The sequence below is a fragment of the Cyrtonyx montezumae genome, unplaced genomic scaffold (assembly GCF_038088225.1).
Source record: "Cyrtonyx montezumae isolate F1298 unplaced genomic scaffold, pur_monq_1.0 scaffold_8, whole genome shotgun sequence".
In the NCBI taxonomy this organism is placed as follows: domain Eukaryota; kingdom Metazoa; phylum Chordata; class Aves; order Galliformes; family Odontophoridae; genus Cyrtonyx; species Cyrtonyx montezumae.
The window spans coordinates 26,403,865-26,423,363 of NW_027072089.1; the positions used below are offsets into that span (position 1 = coordinate 26,403,865).

The following is a 19,499-nucleotide window of genomic DNA, read 5'->3' on the forward strand; positions in this document are numbered from 1 at the left end:
TTGCTGTTGTCTGACGCTTTATAGGGGTGTCTCATGAATCATTTTCAGATAAAAGGTAAATGTTCTTGCTGTCCAATTTTGCTCCTGTTAAATTGGTACATTTTTCAGCTTTGTCTGCACATTTCCTGAAGCAAAGCTCCCTGTGGCAGAGGTGCAGAGCATTTTCTTACTGAGATGCCTTTTTTGAACTGGCTCTGAATTGTGTTGCTTGATTAAAGGCAAGTCTGCTGAGATCTTAGCACGCGATGATCATCTGCTGTGCTCTGTATTCCACAGACAACTCAGCTCTGGGCTGGGCCGACCCATTAGGAGGAAGGTAAAGAGAAGGGTGTTTGTGTAACATCCTTAAGTGTACCGGCATTCTCTTGATGCCTTGCAGTTGGGTCTGGAATAATGGGCAGGAGAGTATGTAGGGTGTCATGTTACTGGCCATTTCATTTATTACAGCTCGCTTTATCTCGCTTATGGAGGAATAATTTGCAGCCCAAAAACTTCCCCTGCGATGGAGGGAGTTCTTTCCAGTATACTTTTTCTTCTAAAATGCAGTGGGAGATTTATGTAGAGGGACATAGAGAGCTCTGGTCTCTGATTTATTGCCGTCATGCTGGAACTGTGTAGGCAAAGGAGCAGCTGAGGGTGGCACCTCAGCTCTTAGATTAAGAAGTGGGGGAAAACAAACAAACAAACAAAAAAAGTAGTAGTAGAAGCTGCAGCAACAATTCCTGGCTCTGCATGAACTCATCTAATCCACAGTTAATATAAAACACTCCTAAAATCACCACAGCCTTAGATTGTTTGTTTCAGAAGTTGCTGTTGAGGCCCCAGGGCAAGGAATGGTGTGAATTTACAGGGGTACTGCTGCACAAAGGCCTTTGCGGATATGAGGTTGTAATGGCACTTCAGTGTTGGGCTCCCGAGGTGTGAAACTGGTCACTCTGTTGGAAAACGCTCTGCAGAATGTGGGGGGAGTCCTGGGAGAAAGCTTTTGTGAGCCCATTCTGTTGGATTTATTCTGAAAACAGAAAAATGAGATTCTCCCATTAACTGTGTGTGTTTTAGGGTGGTCTGTACTGGGAATAGAGGAAGCATATGCATTCTCCAGTGATTGTTTTGAGCTGTGTGGGTAAGTGCTGTTCAGGCCTTTTCTGCGCTGTAAGCTTTAGTCTCTGGAACTTCTGCAGCTGAGTTGAGGACTGAGGGATGGATGGTTCCTGGAGCAGTGAGGGCAGTTTGGGCCCAGAAGCCTCAGTTAACAGGCAGTAAAGGGAGGACGTGTAACACAAGGAAATCCACTTATGTTTTATACTGTTGCTTATTCTCTTGCCTTTCTTGTCATTCCCCTCATTCCTCCTACCCTCTAGGATCTCCTCTTGAATCAACTCTAGGTGATTATATGAAATTAGGCTTCATTATGTGAAATTAGACTTTACTGGAATGACTGCATCGCAGAGTGGTGAGATCTCCCCCCTCATCTTTTCTCCAGAAGCTGAAGAGGCTGCTGTTGACATCTAACTGTATTGCTGAGTTGCTTTAAAAACTACTTCTGTGCTGGGTCATGGGAAAGGTTTCCAGTGCAGTATTTTACCCTGATGCATCTATAACTCTAGCAGCAGCCATCTGCAGTATGCAGCACTGCTACCTTCACTTCTTCAGTGAAGAAATAAATCTCAGTCATTTTTCCTGGGCTCTGTGTGCCAGTTCCATGAATTAAAATTCACAAGGAGAATACAGCATGAGAAGGGCTGGTTGTGTACTTGGTTGCCATGGTAATAATTAAGGGCTTGCTTATACCAGTGGACCCAGGAGCACTCATATCTGGGTATGCTGTATGCATGACCCATCAGGATGAGACTGGGGCACATGTTCCCCCTTTCCTCCTGTCTTTGCCCCCAGTGTCTAGTGTGGTTTCTACAGGAATAGCATGTAGAGACAAGTTTTGCCTGGTGTCTGCTGAGGAGGAAGGACTCAGGGGCCCTCACACTGCTGGCACAGCTTAATAAGAGAGTTTGAACAAGATCTGCAGCTAATATGAATTGGTATAGAATTGTTGACAGGAACAGTGCGTTAGCATGGCATTGTTTGGAAGAACCATACTACAGCTCCATTAGATTATGTTACTACGTTACTACAAGTCTATTATATTTTCTATTGTTTTTGTGCTCTTGGTGCCAGCGATGGTGAGAAATGTGTCAAAGCAGAAGCTATGTTCCAGACTACTTGTAACTAGAATGGCTGTTTGTACTTTCCTCTGTGACCACTCTTCCTCTTTCAGTGATCTGTACATTTCCTCTTTTACCCCAGATGGATTTACGTTACCTTCCTGTCACTCATTTGACTCTCTGCTGTTGCCAGTCCCTCATCCAGCCTCTCAGGTCTAAGCTGCTGCCTCCTTTGCTCTGTGTCCTCCTGAATCTGCCGAAGCAGAGGCAGTCTCCTCTCATACCAGCTGGATAGGTCTCACTTCACCTGTTCTCATCCACATGGTTCCCAGTCTTCTTTTTCACCCATTTTTTTTCTCCGTAGCTTTTGCCTAGATTGACTGACTCTCTCCTTCCATAGTTTCTTGTCCTCCATCACCCTGCTTTTCTCCCTGTCTTGGCAGCCAGATTTCCTGCCATTCATCCATCATCTTCCCCGAACAGGTCTCAGTCCCAATTTTTGCCTTTTCATTACTCTTCTGTGTTGTTTTTTTTTTTCTTTTTCTATTTTCACAGTATTGCACCTTTCCCATTTCAGGGTGAAGTAAAAGCATCTCTCTGACAAAAAGCTTTTTCCCATTTCATGTCAAGGATGCTTCAAAGATTAGAGATAATAAAGCTTCTCAAAGAAAAAGGATGGCAAGACCTTTTCACTTGGGCAGGGATAGGCGTTTTTCTTTGGCTTTATTTTCAGAAATATATGCATTGCTTTAATGGAGATACTGAAAACAAGATTTAGCACAGGGCTGCATATTTAAACAGTGAAAATGGCTCTGAAAAAGCAAAGTGCCAGACAGCTTTAGTAAGCAGTGCTGCTGCCAGCCTCACCTGTTACTCATCATCAGGAAATACCATTACTGTCTTCCAAGTGCTTTTTCTCAGCATGTTGGCAAATACATACTCTTGGAAGATCATATTGATATCATATCGATACTGCAAATTTTGCAAGTCTCTCATTAAGAGTCAGTTGTACAAGGAGAAGGAGCTGGGCGAGTAGTGAACTGCTGCCTACCTTGGCATCTTGGAAAAGGATGTTTGGGAGTGACAGCCCTACTTTGGAGATAGGCATTATTTGGGAGTTCCTTGGTGTTAGGACTGCACACACATACACACACAATCCTTGTTCCAAAACTAGTTCTATGTAAATGAAGACATCTCACTAATTACAGGAGCCTTTATCACCATAGCCTTTTATTTTTACAGGGGGGGTTCACATTGGAATGCTGATATCTGGAAGACAGCTGGCAATGCTGCATAACATTTGCAACTACTGAAATAGTTTTTGGGGTGCTTAATGAGGAAACTCAGAGAGCAGTTCCACCAACCTTATATTGTCTAAGGTCCGTCATGACCCCGAGTGAGTTAATAACAATAATTCTTTCATGCTGGGAAAAAAAAGAAAAAAAAAAGGAAGAGAAAATGAGCTGCTTAAGATTTGTCTGTGACATTTAAAGTCTAAATCTGAGATTGTCTGAGTAATTTATCTTTGGGTATTTGCAGGAGGGAGAGCAGGAGAATGTGAATGAGAGCATCTCAATTGTGTCTGAGCTTTCTGATAGATGAAGAGAATTTCTGGTGTCTCCATCTGGCTAGAAGGTCTATCTATATGATCTCTTCTCTGGCAGATGGAAGATAACACTAGAAAAAGTCCTTTGATTATCAAAGCATGGGAACAGCTCCAGTGCAGCATCACCCTGAGACACCTCTTTTTTTCGGAGTGACAAGTGATATTTCTGAGATGTTAGAGAGAGCTGATTTCCCCCTGCTGCACTGAACATGTGTATGCCAGATTTTCTTTGGCAGTATTAAACCTATCCACCTTGCCTGTCTGTTGCTGGTGAGGAAAGCAGTGAAAATACAAGGTATCTATGTAGATAGAATGGTGACTACAAAGGGACTGAACAAAGAGGATGTATTTATCCCCTTCGTTAATATAGAACAATATGTTTCTTCTACAAAAGTGCCTGGTTTCTTGGAGTTTCTGTGAATTACTTTTTTAAATGCATAAAAGATGTTATGACTGACATTAATTGAAGTCTTTCTTGAATGTAGAGGTTCTTCCTCCTCCAAGAATGTAGCAGTTTTCTTCCCCCACTGTTTTTGGCTTTCTGTTTGCACACTTCTGCAACATCCCACTGAGTGCTCTTACATGTCAGTGAAGATTTTGCCTTGCATCACGCAGTGTTGCAAATTAACCTGCTGCAGTCTTGCATTCAGACCCTTCCAGACCTGGAGGGAGGTTACCTTCCTCATCTACTCTGCTGTGGTGAGGCCACATCTGGAGTACTGTGTCCAGTTCTGGGCTCCCCAGACCAAGAAAGATGGGGAACTTCTTGAGAGAATCCAGTGGAGTGCCACAAAGATGATTAAAGGCCTGAAGCATATTCCTTTTGAGGACGAGCTGAGAGAGCTGGGACTGCTCAGTCTGGAGAAGACTGAGAGGGGATCTTATCAATGCTCATAAATATGTATTGAATGGGAACAAAGTGGAGGGGACCAGGCTTTTTTCAGTGGTCCCCAGCAACAGAACAAGAGGCAACAGACACAGACCGAAGCATAAGAACATCCATGCAGACATGAGGAAAAACTTAGATGAGAGTGACGTAGCACGGGAATAAGGTACAAAAATTGTGAAGTTTTCTTCTCCGGAGATACTTAAAACCCTTCTGGTTGCTTTCCTCTGTAACCTGCTATAGGGAACCTGCTCTAGCAGAGAGATTGAACTACATGATCTCCAGAGGTCCCTTCCAGCCACTTTAATTCTCTGATTCTCTGATTTTTAAGAATAATATTCAGCTCTTGATTGTGAGTATCAGAAGATAATTCATGGAGCCTTCTGTTAATTGCATATCACTTCAGTTTCAGAAGGCATCTGTGAATGTCGGTGCTTGCTTGGAGATAGAAGAGAGTAGGCAACCACAGGAGCCATGCTTCAGCAGAACTTCCTCTAGTGCCTGAGGAGATATGTGTTGGGGAAGTCAGCCTGTACCCTTTTCTGCCCACACTGGCCTCAGCCATCATTCCCCTTGCTTTGGTGGAGATTAGGAGAAGTTATTTGATGTAGCCTCTTCCTACACACAGAGATTATGCCTTTCCCAGGTTACCTATACCAAATCATTGCAGTCTGGAGTAGAGACTTAGTGGTCTGAACTACTCCTCTAGCCAAATTAATAAAGATGTGTATAGGTCATCTTTGGTGACAGGAATACTCATGAAGAATATCTGCTCATATGATTCATATGAGAAGGATGTGGAGCAACTGGAGTGGGTGCAGAGGGCCACAAAGATGATCAGAGGGCTGGAGCATGTCTCCTGTGAGGAAAGGTTGAGGGTGTTGGGCTTGTTTAGCTTGGAGATCAGAAGATTCTGGGGAGACCTCATTGCGATCTTCCAGTACTTGAAAGGAGGTTACAAGCAGGAGGGGAACCAACTTTTTATGCAGATAGATAGTGATGGGATGTGAGGGAATGGATTTAAACTGAAAGAGGAGAGATTTAGGTTAGATGTTAGGAAGAAATTCTTCACTCAGAGTGTGATGAGGTATTGGAGCAGGCTGCCTGGAGAAGCTAGATGATCTTTAAGATCCTCTCCAGCCAATGCTAATTCTATACTTCTATGACTCTTAACAATGACTTTGCCTCTTTTACCACCTAACCACTCTTGGCCATATGAGACATGAATTTATATTTCTGCAAGCAGTGCATGCTTCATTCCTCAGAAACCTGAGGTGGCTTCTGTGTTACGAACAGACACATTTACTCTCTGCAGAGCTTCCTTGCACCATTCACCTCTTGTGCCATCCTGCTTTTCAACACAAGATCCTTAATCATGATTAACTCATGGCATATCAACAGGAAATGCCATTACACAAAGTTCACTTTTGGCCTTAGGCTGTCTTATGGCCTTTGGCCGTGCTGGGCAGTATGTACCTGACGCTATAAACACCCAAGGTTCTGAATGTCACACCTCAAGATCCCATTACAAAGAGATGGGGATATCAACTGGGTTGCTCTACAAACCTTACTTTAGATACCTGCTACTTTTTAACTTCTTGTTTATTTGTTTTATGGCAATATTTGTAAGACCTTTCCTGCTATAACTTTCATAAACTTAGCTTTCTGATAATACTCCTGACAGAGGTATGTGTAACTGATGTGTGATTAATGCTAAGTACATTCAGCAGAGTTTCTTGAACACGTTTCTTTTGGCACCTCTCCTGATTTTTTTCTTTGCTATTCATGTTGTCTCTCGAGATGCTTTCCGATTTTTTTCTTGGGATAACACTCATTTTAACTTTGTAGCTGATAGCATTATTATTTTATCAAATAATGTGATAAATTGTTACAGCTATCCTGCCAAGCAGCCAAAGCAGTGATGCTTTCTAATGGCATACTTTACCTCTGCTGCTTTATTGCTGCCCATTTCATTATTTGCACGTTGATTACAGCTGTGCTTCTCAGGGGCTATGAAATATTCAGCAGTGTGGAGTAGTTCAAGTGCATCACAGTCCTCACAACCAGACACCTGCCCTCAAAGGCAGGGAAGAACCAAAACCTTTGCAGATTTAAAGCTGATGTGAAAAATCCTGCTTTGCTTTAGCTTTCTCTACACCACTGGCTGGAGATGCATGCTAATTAAAAGTTGCCACTTCTCTTACATTTGCAATTAGATGGGAAGAGAATAAGAATAAATATACAGCAAATGTATTTTTACCATATTTAACAGGCTATGACAACGAAGGAAGGAAGCGTGGTGGTAAAATCGGTGTCTGTGCGGCCCTGTGAAGCAGCTGGCATTATGGGTGGAGTTGAGAAAAAAGCTGTGTGTTAAGGGCAAAAATGAGCACTGCAGGTCATTTTCTCACGCTTTGTCTCTCTGTGGGAGTACCCAGCAATGACTGACTAAAATGTGCAATATTTTACCAAGTAGGAAGCAGATAAAATTTTTATAAACAGGATACTTCACCGTTAAAGAAATAAAACAATTGCATTGACCTTGACACCGATTGAGTAAGGCCAGCATTGTGATAATTGAGAATGTAACCAAGCAACAGTTCTGTAGTCACTTGCACTGCATGATTTTTTGTAGAGCGTGCCAGTAATGGGGAGGCCTGAATCAGCAAAACAGCTGGTTAATGCTTAGAAAGAAAAGGAAATTATTTCTTTGTGCAAAGGGTTTTGGTTGTAATATGTGCTTATGCTGATTGTAATTTGGGCTTACGTCAAAAGAAAGTAATTGAATCAGTATATCCTTCTGAGCAGGCAGATAGCCTGGCAGCATCCCTTATTTCTTAAGCTGCTTTGGAAACATGAGTCTATTCTGAAAATAAGTGCTGCAAAAGAAATGGTGTGTTCCTTTAGAACTAGCCTATTTTATATCCATTTCAGTTTACTTTGGCAGTAATTAGACTTCCCAGTCCTACTGGTTTGCACTGTATAGCCTCTGCTTGAAAAGCTGGACTGCAGTTTTAACTAATTCAAAGCCATTCAAGTAAGTTATTGCAACCCACTACTGAAGATATGTTCTAACTTTTGTTCAAAGTAGTCTTCCAGTACTACAGCAAGACAGTTCTGTACAGAGTTAAAGGTTCAAGACACTTTACGTCAGGAATAAGCATCCAGGAAAAGGAATGTATTTATTTCTACCTAAGTCAATTTACAATCCAAATTAGTTAAATTTGGATTAGTTAAATATGGCAGCCACCTGGCCATCACATTATCCCATATCTGCAGGTAGGCACTGCTGCAGGATACTGTCAGCTGCATGGGTAAATACTACCCTGTGTACAGGTGCCTTTAATTCTAATTTGGTCTATGAAATCCATACTATTGTGAACATTATATAGACGAGGTAATAAAGATTTCAAAATTCTCAGTCTAACTTCTTTGGAAGAACTTTGAAAGTCAGAGGTTTTAATAAAGATAATGAAAATGAGTTTAAAAATGACATTAGTTATTCTGGGGCATTTCAAATAAAGGAAGGAAAACTTTTCCAGAAGTGTTTTTCTTTGAAATTGATTTTTAATGCGAAGTAAAAGGGGATAATGTATATTCTCTGGTATGTTCTTGAATCATGGCATAATTGAGCTATATTTGGAGTTGTGAAAATGTCTTTTTTTTTTTTTTTTTTTTTTTACCTAGGAGGAAGCATTTGTCGGTACTGTACAGCACTGGGACATCAAGGTCCACAGAGACTCTGAGGTAATTATATACATGATTACCTTTTGTTTCCTGTGGTGGTCAGCTTGGCTTTAGTTCAGTTTTATGATGACTCCTGCAACGCTGACGAATCACGTTGGGTAGCAGCAACATAGATTTTACAGAAGCCTTTGTGTACAATTTCACGAGCCTTGGTTTGCTGTGTGTTGGGTATAAAATAAAGACATGGTACAGTCTGAAAATACAGTTGTTATGTCTTAAGAAGCAGTACTTTTAATTTTCAGTTAAAAGACTTGAAATAAGATGAATATGTTTTTTCCTTATCTCTCATCTCCTGCCCTGGTGCTGGGTATTCTGGTTTGTAGATCTGTTTTGGAAGATCAAACCAATGGCTGCCTATCAGAATCTGTCATCTTTTCTTACTTTGCCAAGTTCTTAAAAGCTACTTCTGCTGCTGTGATTACTGTAGATGCTGCAGATCTATACATTGTGTTTGCTTGTTTCAGTGCCTTTCTGAGAGCACAGCTAATAAGGTCTCCATGTGTATGGGCAGAAAATAAATAACAAAATAGACAGCTGGGAGTCATATTTTCTGTAGGATTTACAAAGCTATGTCCACTACAGAGGGTATGAAGAAGATTGCTATGGTTGTGAAGGGAATGCAGTCTGCAGCTCACATCTTGCACCTTTGCATGGGGACCAGTGATATCAAGTCTTCAGTTTGTAGGCTGGTGCTGCTCTCCGTTAATTTACTGAAAGTCTGATGAGATGTGAGCAACATCACATTTATACTGTAATACTGTTTAAATAATTAAGGACTCCCAACACTTAGCAGATGTTGATTTTTCAAAAGCTACAGTTATTTTTTTATTCCAAGTATCTCAGACCTTGCTGTGTGGCTATTTCTTGTAAGTGATGTTACTGGTAGTGGACCAAAGATAAATCCAGTGACTGCTCTGCTTCTGGTTCTTCATAATGGCAAGGTCACAAATAGATCTTAAAAGTATTAGCTGTTTTCCTCACCTTGGCAATCATTTGTTCTTTCCCTATTTTATTTAATTCGTTTATTTATTTTTGGTGCTGAACTGAATTCAGGAAAAGCAGAAACATTTTATCTTGGGAGAGAAGGACAGACAGCTGCTTAGTGACCTGCATGCTCAGCACTAGTCTGGGAATTACCTTCTTCACAAAGAAATAACATTTCTTGGTGATGGTTGGTCGCTGGCATTTTCTAAGCTAGCAATTGTGAATCCTGACGTTAGCTATTTTGACTTTATCAAGCAGTCAGCTGAGTGAACCCTCAAATTTGCAATTTGAGGGATTTTTCTCCAGCAGTTGTATAAGAGCAGACCGGTGATGAATGGGCATCCAGTTCTTTCTGAGTATGAATTGTTGACTTGTGCAGTTTATTTAGTTGTATATAATGTACTGTGTGGCTCAGCTGAGAAATGCTGTGTACATTGCAAGTCCCTTTCTTAGCACAAAGGTAACCTTAAAACTATTGAGGGAATCGGTGTTATTCCAGGGAATACCAAGCAGGTATTCCTCACTTACATGTTGGTGAGACCACAAAAGAAAAACTTTAAAAGAAATCATACTGTGCTGACTGTGTGAGTGTTCCTAGCTTTTCCTAAAAGAAAGTGCAGTCTGGAGAAGACTGAGAGGTGATCCCATCAATGTTTATAAATATCTAAAAAGCAGGAATCAAATCATAGAATCTTTAATGTTGGAAAAGGCCTCTAAGATCCTCTAGTCCAACCATCCATGTACCATCAATATTACCAACTATCTATGTCCTTGAGTACTACATTTACCCCTCCCTTAACACCTCTAGGGATGGTGGGTGACTCCACCCCCTCCTTGGGCAGCCTGTTACAACGCCTGACGACTCCTTCTGAGAAGAAATTTCTCCTAATGTCCAACCTGAACCTCCCATGATGCAAATTGAGGCCATTTCCTCTTGTCCTGTCTCTGTTATCTGGGAGAAGAGACTGAACCCTACCTTGCCACGCTCTCCTTTCAGTTGTAGTGAGTGATAATGTCTCTCCTGAGCCTCTTCTCCAGACTAAACAGCCCCAGCTCTCTCAGCCACTCTTTGTCATTGCCTGTCTCTGGATACACTCCATGGCCTCTAAGTCTTTCTAGCAGTGAGGAGCCCAATACTAGACACAGTTCTCGAGGTGCAGCCTCACCAGTGTTGAGTACAAGGGGTCGATCACCTCCCTGCTCCTAGACTGTTCTGTTTCTGATACAAACAAGGATGCTGCTGGGCCTTTTTGGCCACCTGGGCACACTGCTGGGCTCATGCTCAGCGAGCATTGCCCAACACCCCCAAATCCTTTTCTTCCATAGGCTTTCCAGCCACTCCACCCCAAGCCTGTAGCATTGCATGGGGTTGTTACAAACAAAGTGCAGGACCTGACACTTGGTCTTATTGAACCTCATACAATCGGCCTTAGCCCATCTGGGAACTAGGCAACCTGCCCAGGTCCCTCTGAAGGGCCTTCCTACCCTCAGACACATCAACATTTCCCCCCAACTTGATATAATCTGCAAACTTACTGAGGGTGCGCTCAACAGGCTGGGCCCCAATACCAACCCCTGAGGAATACCACGTGCTGGCAACAATGGATTTAACTCCATTCACCACCACACTCTGGGCCCAATCCTCCAGACAGTTTTTACTCATCAAAGAGTGTACTTGTCCAAGCCATGGGCTGCCAGCTTCTCCTGGAAAAAGTGGATGGGGCCGGGCCCTTTTTAGTGGTGTGCAGCAACAGGACAAAGGGCAGTAAACACAAACTGGAATACAGGAAGTTCCAGATGAACATGAGGAAGAGCTTCTTTAATGTGGAGGTGACAGAGCGCTGGCACAGGCTGCCCAGAGAGGTTGTGGAGTCTCCTTCTCTGGAGACGTTCAAGACCCTCCGGACACTCTCCTGTGCAACCTACTGTAAGCAACTCGCTTTAGCAAGGGATTTAGACTGGATGATCTCCAGAGGCCCCTTCCAACCCCTGTGAGTCTGTGATTTGCTCAGACTCAATTAATGGCTTTACTGATTTTGGAAAGCAGAAGCTGAGAGCATGCTCAGTTACCACAACTTGTGTGACTTGATACCTCCAAAGCTGCAGTGAATGAGGTCATGCGAATATACTCAGTCTTTTTTTAATAATCTATACATAGTGCAGAGATGCTTCAGTCCCAGATCTTGTGCTCAGATGAAGTACATAAATATAACAGGTGTATAATTGATGGAGGCATTGTTTCATGGTAGTAATTTTCCTTAAAATGAATATAGAAATCAACAAACTTCACCAGACACCTTAAAAGTAAAATCCATATAAAATCAATTTAGTATCACATATGCTTCTGGAACCTTTGGAAGCCAGAAGATTGTGATAGTTGTCTTTAATCTGCCAAAGATGAAGCGTTGTCGTTCTAAATTTCTATTCTCTGTGAACAGTATTCAAATCTGGAAATGAAACACCTCTGCAAGGTGAGGGGGTTTTCTTTCTGTTTCCGGTTGAATCACTTATCATTTTGGAAATTCTGTTTGCAATTAGAGTGGGTTAATGTTTCTAAGGAACCCTCATACACTGAGCGTTTGGCACAGGAAATCAGAAATTGTGAGCAAGTTGTCATGCTGTGTAATGCTCTGCCTGTATTAGATAGCTAGATGACATGGTCTGAGCAGAGCTGTAAGTCCAGTCATTTTTTTCCTTTTAGTGCAGAAAAGTTGGGGATGTTGGAGCTGAAAAGAAGGTTTGATTTTGGTGAGATTAAGGATCTCTTAAAAATCTGGATTTATTTATCTCTCACATAACCCTGAAACGGCTTGGCCTTGGGTGAGGCTGAATGGTGAAGACAGGATTCTTTCAGCAAGCTGCTGCTGGAGAAAAAGCAGCAAACTGTGCCCTGATCATGGGGGATTTTTGACTATGTAAAAACCAGACAACTGACCCCACTCACATGGCAGCTGTGGTTTGGAGAGCGGATGAAGGGTGTTCGTGTGGAGGTGAGGAAGTCAAGTTATAAAGCTGGGCGGAGGACTTCTTTCAACTCTTTACTCTGCAGAAGATCTGTCTCTGTGTGAAACCACACCTCCAGATGTCTCAGTGCCTGTGCAGAACAGTCTGGGTATTTTGCTGGTGCTCTTTCTCTGGGGTTATGTCTCCTGCACACCAAGGTGGAGAGATTATAGGCAGTAATCTCTCACTGACGTTACAGTGTCAGCTGTAGGAAGCTTTGCTATTCAATCAGTATAGCGTTGAAGTATTTTTGGGCAATTTGTCATGCTATGTTTTACATATAATCATGTATCAGGGCTTCCTCTCCACGTCTTTAGCATTTCACTTCCTCCAATTTGATAAAACAGGTCTGTGTTGATGCCGATGGGCTCCCCCATGCTAGCCTGAAATGTGAGCCTCAGAACACCTCAGCTGCAGCTTCTGCATGTCTGTATGTTTCCTTCCCCAAGACATCAGGTTTCCTTCTGCTTTCTTTAGATTGCATTTCCAGATGGTCTGCTATGCTGCATGAATAACTGCCCCAGGCCAGGGCACACAGCTGCAGATCCTCGGCCTAAAAGGGTCATCAATATGTAAAGTTTGTGCTTTTCATTATGTGTATGTAGCAGGAGGAGCCACTTTGTCAGTGTGCTCCCAGGGGGAGGATCTCTGCTGAAAGCTCTGCATAACAGCAGGGGAGAAAAGTCTTTCGAAAGCAATGTCCCTGGGCTGGATGCCGGTGGCTTAATCAGTGGTCTCACAGGTCGTTCAAGTCTTGCCTTTACCTCTTCCTTCTCTTCCTCTGGTTCTGTTTTGAGCTGTGGAGTATGTAAAGGAGTTAAATACCCTGCCTTGTAACAGTAGGGTAAGGTTGTCTTTTTTCGACCTGCGTTGAAAAGGCAGTGGTCAAGATGTCCTGCAGTGGATTTGCATCAGTGGGGCTATGGTGGTAGATGCCAGAGCCACAACCCACACTGGGTGTAGAAACAGGCTAACAGTGCATGAGTGACCAGTGCAATTGCAGAACTGCATGAATTTACTGCTTTTGTTTCACATTTGATCTCGGGTCTACTGCAAAAATATGAGGTGTTTCTGGAAGAAGGTATTTTTAAAATAAAATTAAGGCAGTTGTAGTAGCAGACAGCTTTATTACATGGATGTATACCAAAACTGCTCCAAGTGGAACAGAGTAAAAGATTTGTTGCTGCCTATCTCTGCCATATGAGTATTAGAAATTTGTAGATAAGTCATCACCAAACACTTGGCAATCAGAGAATCTATTTGCATTTTAAGAGGGCAGTATTCTTCTTCAAATAGGATGCGCAGTGAAATAGCGTCAGAGCTTTCTTAATGACACTCTTCTAAGCTCAGTTTAGAGAGGACTTGTTTTGTTATTAAAATTACTCCACATATTTGAGACAGACTTCAGCTCAACAACTGCCTAACACATGCTAGACACATATTGATTTTTTTGTCTTAGATCAACGCTTCCCCTGGGCATGGTATTATTTATTCATAAAGCAGAAATGATGTCTGACAGGCAGTTAGAAGGGTGTTTGTCTCTAGTCCAGAAACAATGCGCAGAGCTTTGCGAGGACCCCAAGAAATCAATGTGCTGATGCTGAAGAGTAGCCTTTTAATTCTGAGCACACATTCTCACAATCGTTCAGTGCAGGGAAGGAAATCTGAATAACAAATAGTTACTTACTATTAAAACTGCAGTCCTAATTTTTCGTTCATCTTTATTCAGTTATCCTAGCCAAGGCAAAATTAGGCAGAGGAGGATAGCCCAGCCCAGGCACCTCTAAGCCAAAAAAAGGCTTGCTGTTCTCCCAGTTTGCACGTTTGTACGTGGTGTCCTGTTACCAATACAAATTTTAAACCTGAGCATCGTTTAGAGTCAGAACTTCCCAAGACATGTGTGATTCATAATCACTTACTCTAATTGAATATTAAATTGATGTCCGTGCAGCAGATTGAAATAATAAATAACCGGTCTTTTTAGAATGTGAGTTTAAATATTTTGGATAAGCTGATCATTGTGATAGACCTGTTTGGAAAAAAAAGAATAGGCAAAAGGAGATTTATTCTGATTTTGTTTCGTTCCAAGTTAGGTCTCAGCACAAGTAGTATTTGTTGGTGGAAAATGTATTTCCAAAAATGTTTCATCTACTTAATAAATCAAGCTCAAGATATTCTAAGGAAAAATCGTATCTGACCAGGTACTTCTTTCAGTGATGTGAGTGCTTGGGTAATTTTAGTTACATAAGTAGTATATTTAAAATGAGAGAGGTATCTGAATGTCTTGTCAAATCAGAACATTTTAGAATCTGCTTGTATTGATTTAATCCACAGGCAATTCAGTACAAAAAGTAAGGTTATTGTGTAATTAAATATTTCATCATTGTGTGTAAGTATGGGAGAGGTTAACTACATTTATTCTGGCATTTCTTGACTTTCCAGTACTTGATATTGAATGTAGCTTAATGTAGCTTGGTACATTTAGGAGTTTTTATATTTGCTTTGTGGAGTTGGAGGTGACAGAACAACGAAAACCCCTCCTTTCTGTTCAGTGGGCATGAAAGTTCCCATCTCAGTTAATAAAAAAAAGTGATGTTATTTCAAGTGAAATCAAGTTAACCTTATGAAGCTAAGAAATTAACGTGTGTTCCTTAAATCAATTTGTGGATCACCTTATAGTGGTAGGGGAGGCTTTGACCTTCTCAGTCCCAAAATGTCACAATAAATGCGATTTGAAATCATTTAACTGGGTTGGCATAATCTCTGTCCACCTAGAATGTGTAGGACTACCCGAAGCATGCATGTTTTTTTTCTCCAGGAAGTGTTGTGGCCTTAAGAAAGAATGAATACAGAATACCACTGAGGTATATTCTAAGAAATCAAATGGCTTAACTTTCATAGATGTGAAGACAATACCAGGAAAATGCTGAAGTGTTTTTGTATGACCCTTTTGAGGCTTTGAAAAATCTAATTTCATTTGACTTGATCTGAAGAAAGACTTGATCTGATGGCCTGAACCACTGATGGATCACCTGAGGCAAGCACTAAGTCAGCCCCAGGAGCACAGGTGAAGGCAATGCACCTGTGTGACCAGAAGGGGTGGAGTCTGGCTCCACCTCTCCCAGACCCCATTTAAGGGCTGACCACCATTGGGGAAGGATTTTTTTATGGAGATTGTTTCTTTGGAGTTTACTGTCATGCACCTAGGACACAGGTGAGCATTATCCTTTACTTTGATTGTATCTTTCCATCATGATAATTGTTCTAACTATACCATCTGCAAAATATCTCAGCTACAATAGTATTTGGCCTTATTCATTCTATTAACCATACACATTATAAAAATAATGTTTCTGTTAGCTCTTGTACATGTGGTGGACACAGCTTTTATGGTTGCTATCTGATGAGCACACATAGTTGTAAAAATATAGTGTTTCTGGAGAACGTGTGCATTTTGATTTACTCTTGCCAATACTTCTGAATGCTGCTGTTAACTTGCAGGGTTGACTGTGTATTTACAAGCAGACTTCAAATAACAAACTTACTGCATAGCATTATGAATATTTGAATGTTAAGTAGCAACTTTAAATGTCAGTTTTCCAAACTGTTAAACTAGAACTGTAACAATAATTCTTTTAATCCGTTTAGATGTATGGGAGGTGGTCAGTTAATAAGGTTTGTTCATCCGAAGCTCAACACATCTCTGCCATTCTGAGCTCTGTTTTCTTAATTTAGTTCTGTCATTACTGCTGTCAGGAACATAATTCTTTGCTTTTGACAGCAGAAGAATATGCAGCCCCAGATAAAGAGCTGTAACATGAATATGTGTATTTTCTGCTTCACCAGTCTGGAGTGCTCTTCAGGACATTCAGCCAGCGGATGTCTGCACCAGGCCTGGTCACTCCAGCTCTCCCCCTTGTCAGTGGAGGAAAGTAACTACATTTAGAATGTGGTCCATTTAACCTATTTAGAAAGCTTATTTTACTGTACAATAAGATGCATCCTACAGGAGCCTTCCAAGGTGCTGTAGTCCAAGGGGAGCTTGAGAACCCATTTGTGAGATGGAATTCAGTGCCAGGCTGAGACAGGCATGTTTAGTTATTTATGAGCAGGCAGCTCCTCATGGGAACACAGGATCTCTGTCTGAGTGTGTGGAATTGTAAAGCAGTGCCTCTCTATCCCTGAACTATTTGCTGCTGCTTGCTCTGCTTCATCACCTGGCATGGGTGACCAACCAGGCACAATTTTCTTGTTATCATCATGATGGTCTTTAGTGTGCTCTTCTGGCATTCAGTAATTTAGGACAATGGTATGCTAGCAAACCAGTGCTAGCCTACCAACTTTCCATCCAGTGTAGATCCTTAATAAATCTCAGAAGAGTGCTAAGCAAACTACCTAGCTAAATAAATAAAGTTAAACCATATGTTAAACACGCTTTGTTGGTGAAGTTTATCTGATCACAGTACAGTGGAAAGAGTTTATATGGTTTTATGATGTGTTCCTAAGATGGCTTTCATCTGATGCCTTGTTGGAACTTCAGATTAAAGGTGTGTGATTTATGGAATTTTTAACAGTAGTTACCAAATGTAAAGACATCTTCATCATTTTTCTGTTTATGTCCTTCCTTTTTCCTGAACAATAGCTTGTGGAACATCTGCATATTTTTATTGAAGCACCTTACTTCAAACAAACCAACAGATGTTTTGGGGGGTGTAGTAAGAGGTCGTCAGGCTGGGTCATCCACCTCAGAGGTCAATTGCATAAAAGGCAGCATTGCTGTTAAGACTGTCATGTCATGAATGAAAGAAGTGTTTTAAGACTCAGTTTTATTATTGAGCTCAAACTGATTTCTGATTCCATTGCTCTCTTAACTTTTCTGAGCTAAGGAGACAACAGAAAAAAAACACTATCTGAGATATTTTCCAACAAAATAAAATAGCAGGTAGTTTAAATGTAAATGAATATATCGAAGACCAAAATAGTCCTGGAGCACAGCTGTTTCTGGCTGTTGCAAACAGGTATTTTAGGAGTCATTAAAAGATAAAACTCACAAAAATAAACAATAAGCTAATGGTATCCTAGGGTTTAAAAAATCAACTGTGAAAGATACTGAGGTGTGTTTCTTCCTCCAGAGATGCTGGTGGGGGCAGAGATGTTTGAGTCAGGCGTGGATATGCTCATCGTTAGGCAGTGCCTCCTTCCACTGCCAAGCATGGTCCACATAGAGCCTGTGTAGCCCTTACCTTATTCAAACCTGATTTAAGATGAAATTAATTGTGAGCATTTCTGTAATATTAATCACTCTCTTTTATGGTAGTGATAGTAAGATGCAGCTTGTTTTAATATCCAGAGCCTGTCTGGCCCTTCCATCCATGCATCCCACCAGTTCACCTGTGATACCAGCTTCAGCATTGACCATTCAAACCAGCATCCACGTGTTTCACTCTTCATTGTTAGTAAGTTAAGGATGAGCTTTGGGCAAACATCAACACACTTAGGTTCATTTTATCTTTTTAATTCCCTTCTTGATATCTCCTTTTCCTCCTGCTCCCTGTCACCTGTCCATATCCATTTATTATCCTTTTGCTTTATGTTTGAATGTGACTCTCAGAGACAAGAACCATCTTTTTGTTCTCTCTAAGCACAGTCTCCAGTGTGCCTGTGTCCTGGCCTGTGACTCCTAGAGGCTACTGTAACCGAAGGAAGAGAAAATAATTGTGATGGCTGAGTGCTTCACAACTTCCATGGGCATTTTTACAGCACCATGTGAGGAAGATGAATGCTATTATCATACAGAAAATGTGACGAATGAAGACATATGTCCTTAATAAAGAATATTCCAAAAATACTTCTGTAAATTTTGTAAGGCAGAGCTGGAGCACAGAATTTTTTTTTTTTTGTGGCAGACTTGTGATATCTGATATTGAATACAGAAAAAAGCCACAAGTTAGATTTTACAGTGCTTCTGTTTGCAGACGTGTGTTCAATGCTGCTGCAGATCAGGGCCTTGGGAAGTAAGAGGGCTGAGTATAGGTGGAGCTTTTGCCTCCTGTTTTTCCAAGGATGCATACAAGCTCTTTGACAGGACTCACTAAACCAGTGTCACCAGTTCACTTATGACTCTCTTTGACCACAGGTTTCCTGCCATGTTATTTTTATGCCTTCCAGATTATTGAACAAGGGCAACGTGAGCTAAGGGGGGGCAAATCAGGCAGACTGGGGACAGAGGACTGCTTTGGGCCTCTCCAGGCTCATGGTGAATACTGGGCTGAGCAGGAGCTGTCCTTCTCTTCCTTTCTTCTGCTTGTGAACTGGGGTGAGCCACAGGAGGAAGCAGGTGGGAACACTGGGCTGCACCAGACATAGAGAGGTGGGAACACTGGGCTGCACCAGACATAGACACCAGATAACAATAATTCAAAAATATTAATGAAAAAAATTGTGTAAAATACTTTACTGCTGCTCAGTACTTTTCTTAAATCTGAGTTAAACTTCTGTATCTTTTTTCATAGAAATAGCACATTTAGTCAGTTTATAGAGGGACAACAGCCTTCCTGTAGCTTGAGTGTCTTATAAAAGTCTCTACTGTGCTTTTGAAAGCATTTGTTTCCTTTTATTGAAATGTAGGGCCCATGCACAATACAGGCCAGTGCAGGGTGGGAATCGAGTTTTAGTTACCATTTAGTGTAGCAATATTGTAGTTGCCAATTTTTGAACGTCTTTGTTGGCAGATCTGAGTGTTGAACTCCCATAATACGGAATCTTGTGGTGTTCCCTTTCTGAAATCACACAAAATCTAAAGGCATGGCTTTTTTGGTGTGCTTGAACATCATCATTTTAAATGTCACCGTCTGTGACACTTTGAGACAAGCAGACTATCCCAAAGAGAGAGGTTCCTTCTCAACAGTGTTTACACTTCCTGATGTCTTCAGACAAGTTGTTGTTTTCTCTCTGTAAAGTATGTACTTTTCTAGCTCTAGGTACTTTGATTTTTTTGACATCTGGAATGTCTCATTTTTTCATGATAGAAAATGGGAATGTATCTTTGACAGGCTGAGTCATTGGGTGATATTGGATTGGTGTTGCTGGCATATGCTGCCAAAGTTTTTGCATA

At 41.4% G+C, this 19,499-nt stretch overlaps 1 protein-coding gene across 2 annotated transcripts in view; it reads left to right on the forward strand.

Annotated features, from left to right (window-relative positions):
* PAG1 (phosphoprotein membrane anchor with glycosphingolipid microdomains 1) overlaps positions 1-19,499 on the forward strand; it is a 97,049-nt gene that overhangs the window by 16,488 nt on the left and 61,062 nt on the right. For both annotated transcript variants that reach the window (XM_065752545.1, XM_065752546.1), the window contains exon 2: positions 8,339-8,398. The gene's annotated coding sequence lies outside the window, so the exon portion shown is untranslated. The remainder of the gene's footprint in view (positions 1-8,338; positions 8,399-19,499) is intronic.